Genomic DNA, 11,643 nt, shown 5'->3' on the forward strand with positions numbered 1-11,643 from the left:
CATCTCATCCCACCTGGTATGTGACTTGAAACAGCACTTTGTCACAAAAGGCATTTTGAATAGAGTGAACAAGGCTTCTCTAGAAGAGTGGACATCCCCGGGCCATCCCCCAAACGTCTCCAGAGGGAGCTGTGGGCACGGGGAGGGGGAGAGGGAGAGGGCACCGCATGTAAATCTTCCAGCTGCTTGTCCTCCCACTGAGCTCCTAACACCATGACAGGACTGGACGGGCCTCCACGGCTTCCAGGGCCTTATCTCAGTCACTCTCCCTGCTTTTATCTCCAATGGCTAGAAATTGTGAGGGTCACAGGAATAATACTGAAGCCTTGTGGCCATCATAGGAAAAGCAGGCAAGCCCCCAAGGGTGGCAGGCATTCCTTAAAGCAGTGACCCTTGCATTTGGGGACCATTATTGCACGTCTATACATAACACAGGTCTAATATATTCTAAAAATCCATGCAGCAATGCTTTCCATGAATCCATATTGCCTACCCTATATTTTCTTATTCTGTTTCAGTTTACTCTATTTTATTCTATTATTCTTTGTTTTGTCACTAAAATATCAGGTCATAACACTGAATTAATGTCTTGGCCCAGGAACAGATAAAATCTTCCATTTCATAAAATACTGCTTTTTAAAAAAAATGAAATTCCCTTTATACAATATAAGAGAATATGCTCCTTAATGTGACATCTTCCCAAGACCCTAGGTGACAAGCCTGAAGAGACTATGCTGGAGCAGCCCCAGGGTGACAGTGGGACTTTTCCTCATTGTGAGTCATGAGGCAAATTATTTTAGAGGTAGGGAAAGACTGAGAAGGCAAAAAGAGGATTAAGTAAGAAGGAGAGCAATGTTACATTTTAGCCATTATATGGTAAAGTTTTTATATGGATCATGAGAATAAATACAATCAATAAGTCTGGATGGGTTTGAGTGAAGGCCTGAGCAATTAGTGTAGATCAAGACAAAATAATTAGGTTTTCAAGAGTTGTGGGGTGATTATAAAACAATTCTAGCTCTAGAATCTACTGTGGCTGGGAATGAAATATACTAGGATAAACTCAAGGAAGGCATTGCCGTGGTTCCCTCCTAAATTACTCAGAATGCTTGTGCTGATGATCCAGTTAATAACAGCATACATTATGTGCTGGGCGCTCTTCTAAATGCTTTGTCTTATTCATGCTGCAGACAGGACCATTAGGTAGATACTCTCATACACAGTCCCAGTAGATACTCCCACTGTCACAGAGGACAGACGGCGCCATGGTCTGTGTCAGGGAGATGGGATCTGCATGCTGGGGATCAGTGCCCAGGTCCTGCGCGTCTGTGGAGGGGGTCGCCCTTCCACCCAGCCTCCTGGCCTACTTACCCATCACCGATTCTAACAAAGATGAGTCAGCTTCCAGGCCCATGGGAACGATCGCTAAGCAGCAAGTGAAAGGTGAATCTAGAAGATAAAGTTATGTTCAACCTCTTATTTCAGCCCCATCCAATTATACACAAGGGAGACATCTAAGAACATTGTGGCTAGAAAGAAAGAAAGAAAGAAACGGGACCACAGGCTTCGGTTTTGTTCCTAACAGGCTTGGGCCAATGCCATCTGGCTGAGTCTCTGTAATTGCTAAGGCAGAATGACATGGGGATTAAATTTTGTGACCACAGGAAACAGACTCATCCCTCAGGCAAGCCCATGCCCTCCTCTGACATGCCCACCTCGGGGTGGGCTGCTCGAGTGTAGAGAAGAGGAGGCGAGTGGTCTCTGCAGCTGGAAGTCCAGGTGCCCCACCCCGCCCTGCCCTAGTTACTTTGCCTGGTCCCCCCAGCTGCCCTGCTGTCCAGAGCCCATATCAGTGCCTGGTTCAGGGTTCTGGGGAAGATCTGCTCAGTCAGGGACAGAGTGGACCCTGGAAGCCCCAGCTCAGCATCCCTGCCTCCGTTACTGTGGCTCCCAGGTGAGGGGAACATGGATGGTTCTGCATATTAGTGAAAACCTTCTCCATGAAGACTGTAGGGTCCTGTGACCTGGTACCTTTGCTCAGCCGGCTCAATAACAAAGCTCAGTGTAGACCAACAATCCTTGTTCTGCTGGAAGACAATAGGTATGATTTAAATTACATAGGTGATTTTTGTTTTTTATTTCCGATCTCAGATACCAGCGGAGAAGTCACAATGACGCAGTCTCCAGCCTCCCTGTCTTTGTCTCCAGAAGAAAGGGCCCCCCTCACCTGCAGGGCCAGGCAGTGTTAGCAGCTCTTTAGCCTGGTACCAGCAGAAGCCTGGGCAGGTGCCCAGGGTCCTCATTTATGGTATATTCACCTGGGCCACTGACATCCCAGCCCAGTTCAGTGGCAGTGGTTCTAGGACAGATGTGTGACCAGCACAAGATGGAAACAAAACCTCAACAAAGAATGAAAATTGGGTGTGAGGAATTAAGGCCGCCATCATTCACATACAAATGTGCTGTGTGCAGAGGAAATAGAAAATAACCTACGGAGGAACCAATGAAATGAGTAAGAGAATTGGTAAATCATTGTATTCAAGGTCAATATATAAAAATGAATTTGATTTCTATATAATTGCAAGAAATGCTGAAAAATTAAAATGATAAAACAAACCATTTACAATTGCACCAAATATCAAATATTGAGGAAAACATGATAAAATACACTGAAGGCTCCAAAATATTATTAAAAGAAATTGAGGAAAATCTAAGTAAATGGAAAGCCCATATTATATTCAAGGATTGAAAGTACTAGTATTGTAAAGGTGTCAATTATTCACAAATTGATATGTAATTATTAAATATAATCCAAAATAAAATCTTAACTTTAAAAAAAAATGGGCACTTATGACCTGATTCTAAATTTCATAAAGGAATATTAAGGACTTATAACAACCCCAGCAAATCTAAAGAAGAACTAGGTTGAGGATGTCCATTTCTGGATACCAGGAGTATAGGACTGGTATGAGTTCAGGCAACTTGGCCAATTTAGAGACAGACCAAGACATATATTGATATTTTTTAACGAGAATAGTTATACTGCAGAGGAGGCTGGAAGGGATCTCTTTCCAAGAAGCAGGACTAGTGAATTATAGACAAGTGGTGAACAAAGATAGAAAAGTGTGTTCAGCATCAATAATCATCACAGAACTACAAATGAAAATCATCAAAACTACTGCTGCATATTCAATAGGATGACTAACACTGAAACAACTAAGAATACCAAGTACAGTGAAGGGAATGGAGCAACTAGAATACTTACACATGGTGTTTGGGAAATATAAATGGTGCTACAAGTCTGAGAACTGACTGCCGTGCCCATCGCCTGTGATGCAGCCCTTCCACACAGAAGCCCACAGACGCTGTCAAACAAAAGCATGACAACACTTGTAGCATTGCTTGTGATTTCCCAAACTGGGAACAGCTGGAGTACAAACAACAGTCGAATGAATGAATAATATATGTGTGTACAGTGAAATTCTATTTATGAATGAAATAGGTAAGCTGTCATCACATTGGAGAGCCTGGGAGACTCTCACAAGCCTATTGATATGCAGAGGAAGTTAGTAACAACACAGATCATTATCTACCATTCTACTTTTTTAAAATCCTCAAGCTGACAAAGCTAATCAGTGATGGTAAAAAGGATTTTGATTGTGAATGCATTAAACTAATTTGGGGAGAATTACCATATTTATTAATTCTCACAATTTATGAACACGGTTTATTTAAGCTTCCATGTATAGTTTTTAAAAAATGTTTTTCAATAACATTTTATTCATTTCTTCCTAGTTTTCTTGAACATATTATTTATAACTTTTATTTTGGCAAATGCCAAACTTAGAGAAAAATAGTATAAGGACTCCTGTATACATTTACCTAGATTAGTTTAGCATCAATAAATGATTTTCTGTTTCCATACTTCTTTATTTATTAGTTATCATTCTAGTTATTATTGATTTATAAAAAGCCTATAAAAAAAACGAACAAAAAAACACACTAAAATCCACTATACACTGTACAAAATCAGCTCCCTTAATGTCATGGACCTCTGGCAGACTTGCCTATGAAATATTAAGTAGCCGTTTGGTTGAGCTCCCCATTATAACCCTGTGATTTCAGCCCTACCAAATGATCACGTTGGGTGCATCTCCCAGATTTATACTGGAGATTGTTCTTTACAACTGGGTCTAAGCGAGTTTAATAGGCACACTTAATTTCAATGGACATTGTGCTCCCGTTCCCCACATTACTTAACCATAGTTGCCTGAAGACCTCTTCCTCACCTTATATGTTGCCCTCCTGGGATTTCCCAACCCGGTAATGCCAAAGAAAAACTCCAGGCTTTGTCCACAGATGCACTGGTATCATATATTGGTTCAAGTAAGGGTATGGCGCCCACACTTTAGCCCAATCCATGAGCTTCCCTTGAGCAGGCTTGGCTTTAACTCTTGTTTTACTCAGAACAGAAACTCCAGATTACTAGGTGCTTAGTCACATGTAGGTGTAGATGGCTATGGCACCAGTTAACTCCCAATCTTTTTGCTGTAACCTCTTACATCTATGATGCATTTATTAAAACAACTTATAGTCTTATGTTCCATAATTTAAGGGTTCCAGTTTGCATATGCCCCAAAGCTAATGGAACTGATGCACTATAATTTTAATTTCAGTGGAATGGAATCCATTATCTTGCAGTAGGCAATCCCTAATATACTTTATTCTCTTAACCAGACACAGGGTCAGGTATTTTGTTGATTCAGTCTTTTTTTCCCTTCCATCTCACTGTGGTCTGCTATATAAATTTCATGACAGATTAATAGGCTATGTCACAGTGGAGCACTATGTTAATTGGACCTCTTCAATGCATACATTTTCTATACATTGCTAACTAAAATACATTATGATTCACTTTCACTGATTGACCTGTCATGTGAAAAAAGGTGCATTTATTTATTGTTCAAAACCTTCTCTTACATAAATAGAGTAGCAAATTTGTCACATAAAACAGTATTAAGGGTAAATATTCTTTACACCTTTACCACTTGGAAGAGAAAGAAAAATCTCACGTCATGCTAGACTTTTCCTGTGGTGCCTGGAGTAAACTTCATGTTCTCCATTGTTCAGTTTAGGCAGTTTATTTTCAAAGCTCACTTTTGAAATTGCAAGGACACCTTGTCACACACACAAAAATGTATTGGAGGCAAATAAATGTCTTTGGGCATTGAAATCTTGTATTTGCTATGAATTTACAACAGTCTGTGTGAAGATAAAAAAACATTTTTACTAATTCTTGCCTATACTATCTGTGAGGATTTCTGGTGTTGAATACTCAACTCTACATATTAATGGTAGGTATACTGTAAATAGTGAAGAAGACAGGCATTGAGAAGATGGGAAAATACCAGTTCACCAATATTACCACATATGATTCTGTGAGAAATATACCTCAAACTGTTCATCTACAATGTGTATTAAACTTTAGAGCCACATAATTACGTTGTTTGTCTGTTTGCTAGACTGATGACGTTTAACTGGCAGACAGGCAGGGCAGGGGCATTAGGTGGAGTCTCATTCAGCCCTCTTTTCACCAGAACAAGTGGCTCCAGGACACAGGACCATCTCAATTCCCCGGCTGCCTGTGCCACACCACGGCTATGCAGCTGATGGGGCTGGAACATGTGCTGACTGAGGCGTGTCCGAGGCACTTGTGGTCCAGAGCCCCCAGCTGTCACCTGTTCCCCTGGCTCTGCAAAGTTTTCCTCTAACACAGACTCAGAATCTGTTGTAAGGTCCCCAGAGCAGCTACACTTTTGGGCAGCTGTGCCACCCCTGTAGGGAGGTTTGTGTTCAGCACTGTATCACCGTGTGAGGAGCTTTTCTAGCTTGTTGGCAGTAATAAACTCCAGCATCATCAGCCTCCACCCTGCTGATCCTAAGTGTGAAATCTGTCCCTGACCCACTGCCACTGAACCTGTCTGAGACCCCAGATACCCGGTTGGAAGCCCTATAGATCAGGAGTTGTTGAGACTGGCCTGGCTTCTGCAGGTACCAACTCAAATAGCTGTTTCCATCGTTATGTACAAGGCTCTCACTAGACCTGCAGGAGATGGAGGCCGGCTCTCCAGGGCTGATGGGTGGGGAAGATGGGGTCTGTGTCAACACGATATCCCCACTGGATCCTAAAATGATGAAAGAAAAGTGCGAAGTTACATACAAATGTTAGCAGCCATTTACATTGTGTCCATTCTCTTATTTATGGGAGACTAAAATACTACTTTGTTTTATTCTTATTATTTGTGAGTTTGATTCATACACAAAAATGCACAATTCACAATAAAGAACCTGAGATTTGTGAAGTGGAAAGAGACCTCTATACATCACCTAAACCATCCCTACTTTCCTTGTCACATTCCTCCCAAGCCCAGGTCCTTTGTCCTCTGGAATCTTCCTCACCCTCCTAGATCTAAACATTGCATGCCCCAACTAGAGAACAAGTCATGTTATCTAACATGTAGACAGAATTCACATGGAGGACAGTGGTGCCCCTGAGCTCAGCCTCCCCACTCCCCTCTCCTCATCTGCCGTCTGCCCTTACCAGGGATCCAGAGCATCAGCAGCCCCAGGAGCTGAGCAGGGAACCCCATTTTGAGAAGTTTGATGAGTCCTGATAAGCCAGAGCAGGACTAGAGATAACCTTTTATCTCAGGCTTGCAGGGAAGGTCCTCCCTGGGGCACAGCATGCAAATCCCCAGGTGGGGGCAGTGGTGTGGAGAGAGCCAGGGAGTGGGAGGGGCTCTCCTGTGATCAAAGTGAAATAAAAGCTCTTCCATGTTTGGAAAAAATGAGTAAAGCTAAAGTCCACGCTGCCTGCTGGTTGGGAATAGGAATCCCACTGTGAAAGGCAGGATGTGTTGCAAGGACACAGGGCACATGACCCTGCTTTCTAAGAAAGCATCAGAGACCCTGAGATGTAGACAGGTCTGTCCAGGGTGAATATCTAGCTGGTGAATGGCCATGCGTTCAGATTCTGCCCAGATAACATACAATAGGAAACAACTACCATTCTCTACAGACCATCAGAATTTCCCCCCAAAACAGCATGGAGTTGACCTAGTTCAGGAATTATCTGGTAACTGCTATTTGTACTTTAACTTTTTTAAAAATGTCAGAATCAGGTGGTAGAAATGGTCTTTTACTGAGATGTAGTAAATTAAATTCAATAAGGGCACTCAAGTCAAAAGGACTTAAAGGAAGAATTAAATTGTATGGTGTAGAGAGAGCTAATAGCCCAGTATGAGACAATAGGAAAAAGTGAATGAATTTTATGTCTCAGGATATGAAAATGAAAATATGAAATTCCTGTTTCCCAGGTGCTGCAATCTGATACATATTCTCTCATATGAATCTATATCTACACCTGTATGTATATCTATTATTTTTTGTTTTATTAAGGTGTCATTGATATACACTCTTACGAAGGTTTCGCATGAAAAATATTGTGGTTACTACATTCACCCGTGTTATCAAGACCCCCCCACACATCCCATTGCAGTCACTGTCCATCAGCGTGATAAGATGCTATAGTCACTGCTGGTCTTCTCTGTGCTATGCTGCCTTCCCCGTGTCCCTGCTGCATATGTGTGCTGATCATAATGCCCCTCAATCCCCTTCTCCCTCCCTCCCCACCCATCCTTCCCCACCCCTTTCCTCTGGTAACTGCTAGTCCCTTCTTGGAGTCTCTGAGTCTGCTGCTGTTTTGTTTCTTCAGTATTACTCCATTGTTATACTCCACAGATGAGGGAACTCCTTTGGCACTTGTCTTTCTCTGAGCCTGCATATTCTTAATAGTCTGTTGTATTTACATAGCTACATTTACTTGTTTGGGATAGTATTTCTAAATTCAACTGAAGTTCTCTTTCTACTCTTTTCATTTCCTCTTAACACCAGTTGAATGTTCAGAACAAGAGAGAGACAAGGGCAAGATGAAGTATTTAGTGTACCTTCTTTGCTGTAAAATAAAAATATAATCTCTGTATCAGTAAGTGAAAATGGAGATTTTCTGCCTTAGGGGTACAGCAGATTCATAGTAGTTAATCTCACATCTACCGAGTCTCTTTGGCCTAGAAGCCAAGGCTAACCCAGAGTTGAAATGCTCTTGGAAACTTCAACCGCTTTCACCTTTCAGGGCTTCCAGAAATTTGTATGTTTACTCTTTCAAAACACCTATGGGCCAAGCAAAGATTAAGGATAAGTAATACAATACAATAAAATATTAAATGAAATGAAATGATATAAAATAATATGGAATGAAATAAAGTGAAAAATAGAATAAAGTGTTAATATAAAATGAAATTCTGAGTTCCTGGAGCAGACAGAAGATGAAATTATAAAATTTAACAATAAACTATAGGCTACAATAACTTCTTAAAAACTTAATCGGGCACATCTTCCTCATATTTTGTATCCTTACTCTAATAAATGAGGAACATCCCCCACATGGAGAGAGACTCTCTCACATTCTGGATTTCTAGCAGCCCTAGGTAAAAAAAACTTCAAACCTGTGATGAGAATGTATATCATACATTTTTCCTGAGAAAACTTTCCTGATTACAACAAAAGTTATTTAATGCAAAATAAAGAGAAGCCTTGTAATTGCATGGAAAATGTAAAGGCAATATTTATTAGTCACTAATAATGCTGAGTATGGCCCTAAGCAGACGAGAGCAACAACTTGTGTTACTGTCTCAATGCTAAGGTTTCAAGGTTTCAGTAAATGTATTTGCCTTGCTTTCTAACTATACTTGTCGTATTGGTCACAACAGTAGTTCAACTATGCTCAGAACAGAAAGAAAAAAAGAACAGATAATGAAAATCCTGCTAGGAAATTTCTCTCCATGTTAATATAAGCAGAGACAGAAAGAGGGTGAGAAAAAATGAGAGAGAAAGCAATGAGGCGTAATTTGGATAGCCATCCCGTGGCGTTAAATCTTCAAAGCCACAGACAAGCTCATCCTAACAGGTAACCGTGCACGAGGAATGTCACATGACTGCCCCCTAGTGTGCTGTTGACATAAGGACCAGATGAAATAGGTACACGTACAAATAAAAATTCCCCATTTTAAACCCTCCTCACTAGAGCACCAGTCCAGAAAATGTGTAAAGAAAACAAAATCTTCTGAAAATGACCTGCAAACTCTTTCTGGGCTGCTAGTGAGTGACATTCTGCTGGCTGATCTCCCTCTGGTGATGAACTCCGCGTTATATTTCTGGGCGCGCTGCTGTATAGCTGGCTCTACTTGCATGAAGCAGTTTCCCCTAATGGTAAGAGAACTCTAACCTGGGCCCCTTGCACAGGAGGAGGCCGTGCATTCCCTTCCAGTGAGTTTGATGTGGGGATTTTCCTATAAAGGAAGGAATCAGCTCACAGGCCTCACTGACCTGTGGTGACAACACATTCCACACCTGGGTGTGCGTGTCTGACCCTTGGACCAGGTGACATGGAAGTCGGCCAGCTGTGAGTGGGGCCCCGGGCAGCAAGGGTTCTGGAGCAGGTCTACCTGCAGGGCAAGCAGCGCTGCCCCTCAGCCCGCAGGGACACAGAAGACTCGAACAATGACGCCAGCCATGAGGACATCATTGACACTGGAAAACACTCCGGTGAAAAACAGCAATATGCATAGTCCTTCCAAATATTTGCTAAGCTAGAACAAAAATACTGTGGGCCACAGGATGTGTCAGTAAAATTCAGTGGATTCATACAAAGTACATTCTATAAAAACAAGGAATTATATTCAAAACCAGTAACCTAACTTATCAGAAAAATCCCCAAATATCTGGAAAAAATAAGAAACTACTAAATAAAACTGGGTCAAACAGAAACAAAAGGAAAAACGGAAAGTTTTTTCAGTTGAAGGAAAGGATGGGTTGGCAGAATGTTGGGAGGCAAGAAGGCAGTGAATTCACAGCTCTGAACTGATGGCAAAAAACACGTGTTAGCAAAGGAGGCTTCAGCTCTCTCACCTGTGGTGTCACCTTGACACAGTAGTAAGAAGAGCAAATTATACTAAACAAAAGGACCTTTGGTCCAGAGAAATGCAACCATGCACTGAGCACTCGTTTAGGCTGCAGCACTGGTCGTATCCATGTGGGGAAAACGCCCAGGAGCAGCTGCACAAGGAGAAGTCTGCGAGTGGATGGGCAGTGGGGAAACCGCTCAGAGAGAACCAGTGACAATAGGCATGGGATCTGTCTCCGTGGTGACAGTGCGACAGTTCGTGCATGTGTGAGACTCCTGTGTGCTCTGACTTGCTCAAACCAAACCCCATTACAGGGCAGGCAGTTCCCTTCTCCTGATGGTTAGTGGGAGTGACAACCACTGGGCAGAGGCACGATGGGCCCTGAAGGGACGAAGTGGCAGTGGGTGACGTCAAGCCTGCAGTAGGGTCTCCTGCCAGCCACAGGATTGAGCTCCGTGCAGCCGCGAGGCCAGAGAGAAGCCGAGTGATGCTCCAGGAAGCACATGGCAGCCATTCCGGGAGGGTGTAGCTGTGAGGGCCCTTGGGGAAGGAAGGAAGGAAGAGGTTGGGGAGGCTGCCCTGGCCCTGGGGTGCACAGGAGAGATTCCCAGTGGCTGTGACTGAGGCTCCCCTCCGCAAGGCTCCCAAACCAACCCAGCTGAGGCCAGCCTGGTGTCACTTGTCCTCCAGACTCCATAGCTGCTCCTGTGGCCCCGAGAGGCTGAGCCTCCTGGGGGGGTTTGTGTTTAGGGCTGGGAGCCTGCAGGTCCAGGGAACGTCCTGTCACAGAACATGTGCAGTGGCTCCACATCACTGAATATGGGTGAGAAATTCATACAATGTGACACATACAATGCGTGTCCCACAGTGAATATGCATAGAAATACACTCTGAGGACTTGTTGTTCTTTGTATGTGTTACAAACTCCTTAATGTAAACTTTTTTTTTTCATTTTGGACTTTCTTGGTAAGAAACTCTTTTTAAATGCAGTCAGTATGGAATCCATTATCTTGCAAAGGAAATCATCCCTAGTATGTTTTATTTCTTTAAGCAGATACAGGATTTTATTCTCTGGGTGATCTGAGTATGTGTTACCTCGATCATATCATGTAATGACATGCAATTTGCTTATCAATTACTGGTTCAGACAATTTTTAGAGCGTTTAAAAAAGTATGTTGTTTTCAAAATATTTATTTTCTATACAAAGAAACTAGCAGCCACGAGTCAGATTTATTTTCAGGAAATGTACATGTCATGTGAAAACAAAACACTTATCTATTGTTTGAACTTTTCCTTTTTAGGACAATACAGGCCCAAGGTTGTCATCTGTGAAACATCTTTGAGCTGAAAAAAATGAAATGGATCTTCCATTTCAGGTAGAATGTTGGAGTGTTGGGAACAGCAACTCCTGCATGATATTAAAAAATAATGGCATAAAATACGGCAGCCACGCTTTCTGACATCACAGATTAGTGGGAAAATGATAATTATCTCACGTAAAGGGGGAAAGTAAAAACATCCCTTCCCAATGGAGCCAATGTGTACCTGACTTTTTGTTCTTCTCTATTATATTGCAAAATTGCAATATTTAGGATGAAGGTATTTGGTAATTGGTGTTTT

The sequence above is a fragment of the Manis pentadactyla genome, chromosome 2, assembly GCF_030020395.1.
Source record: "Manis pentadactyla isolate mManPen7 chromosome 2, mManPen7.hap1, whole genome shotgun sequence".
Lineage (NCBI taxonomy): Eukaryota > Metazoa > Chordata > Mammalia > Pholidota > Manidae > Manis > Manis pentadactyla.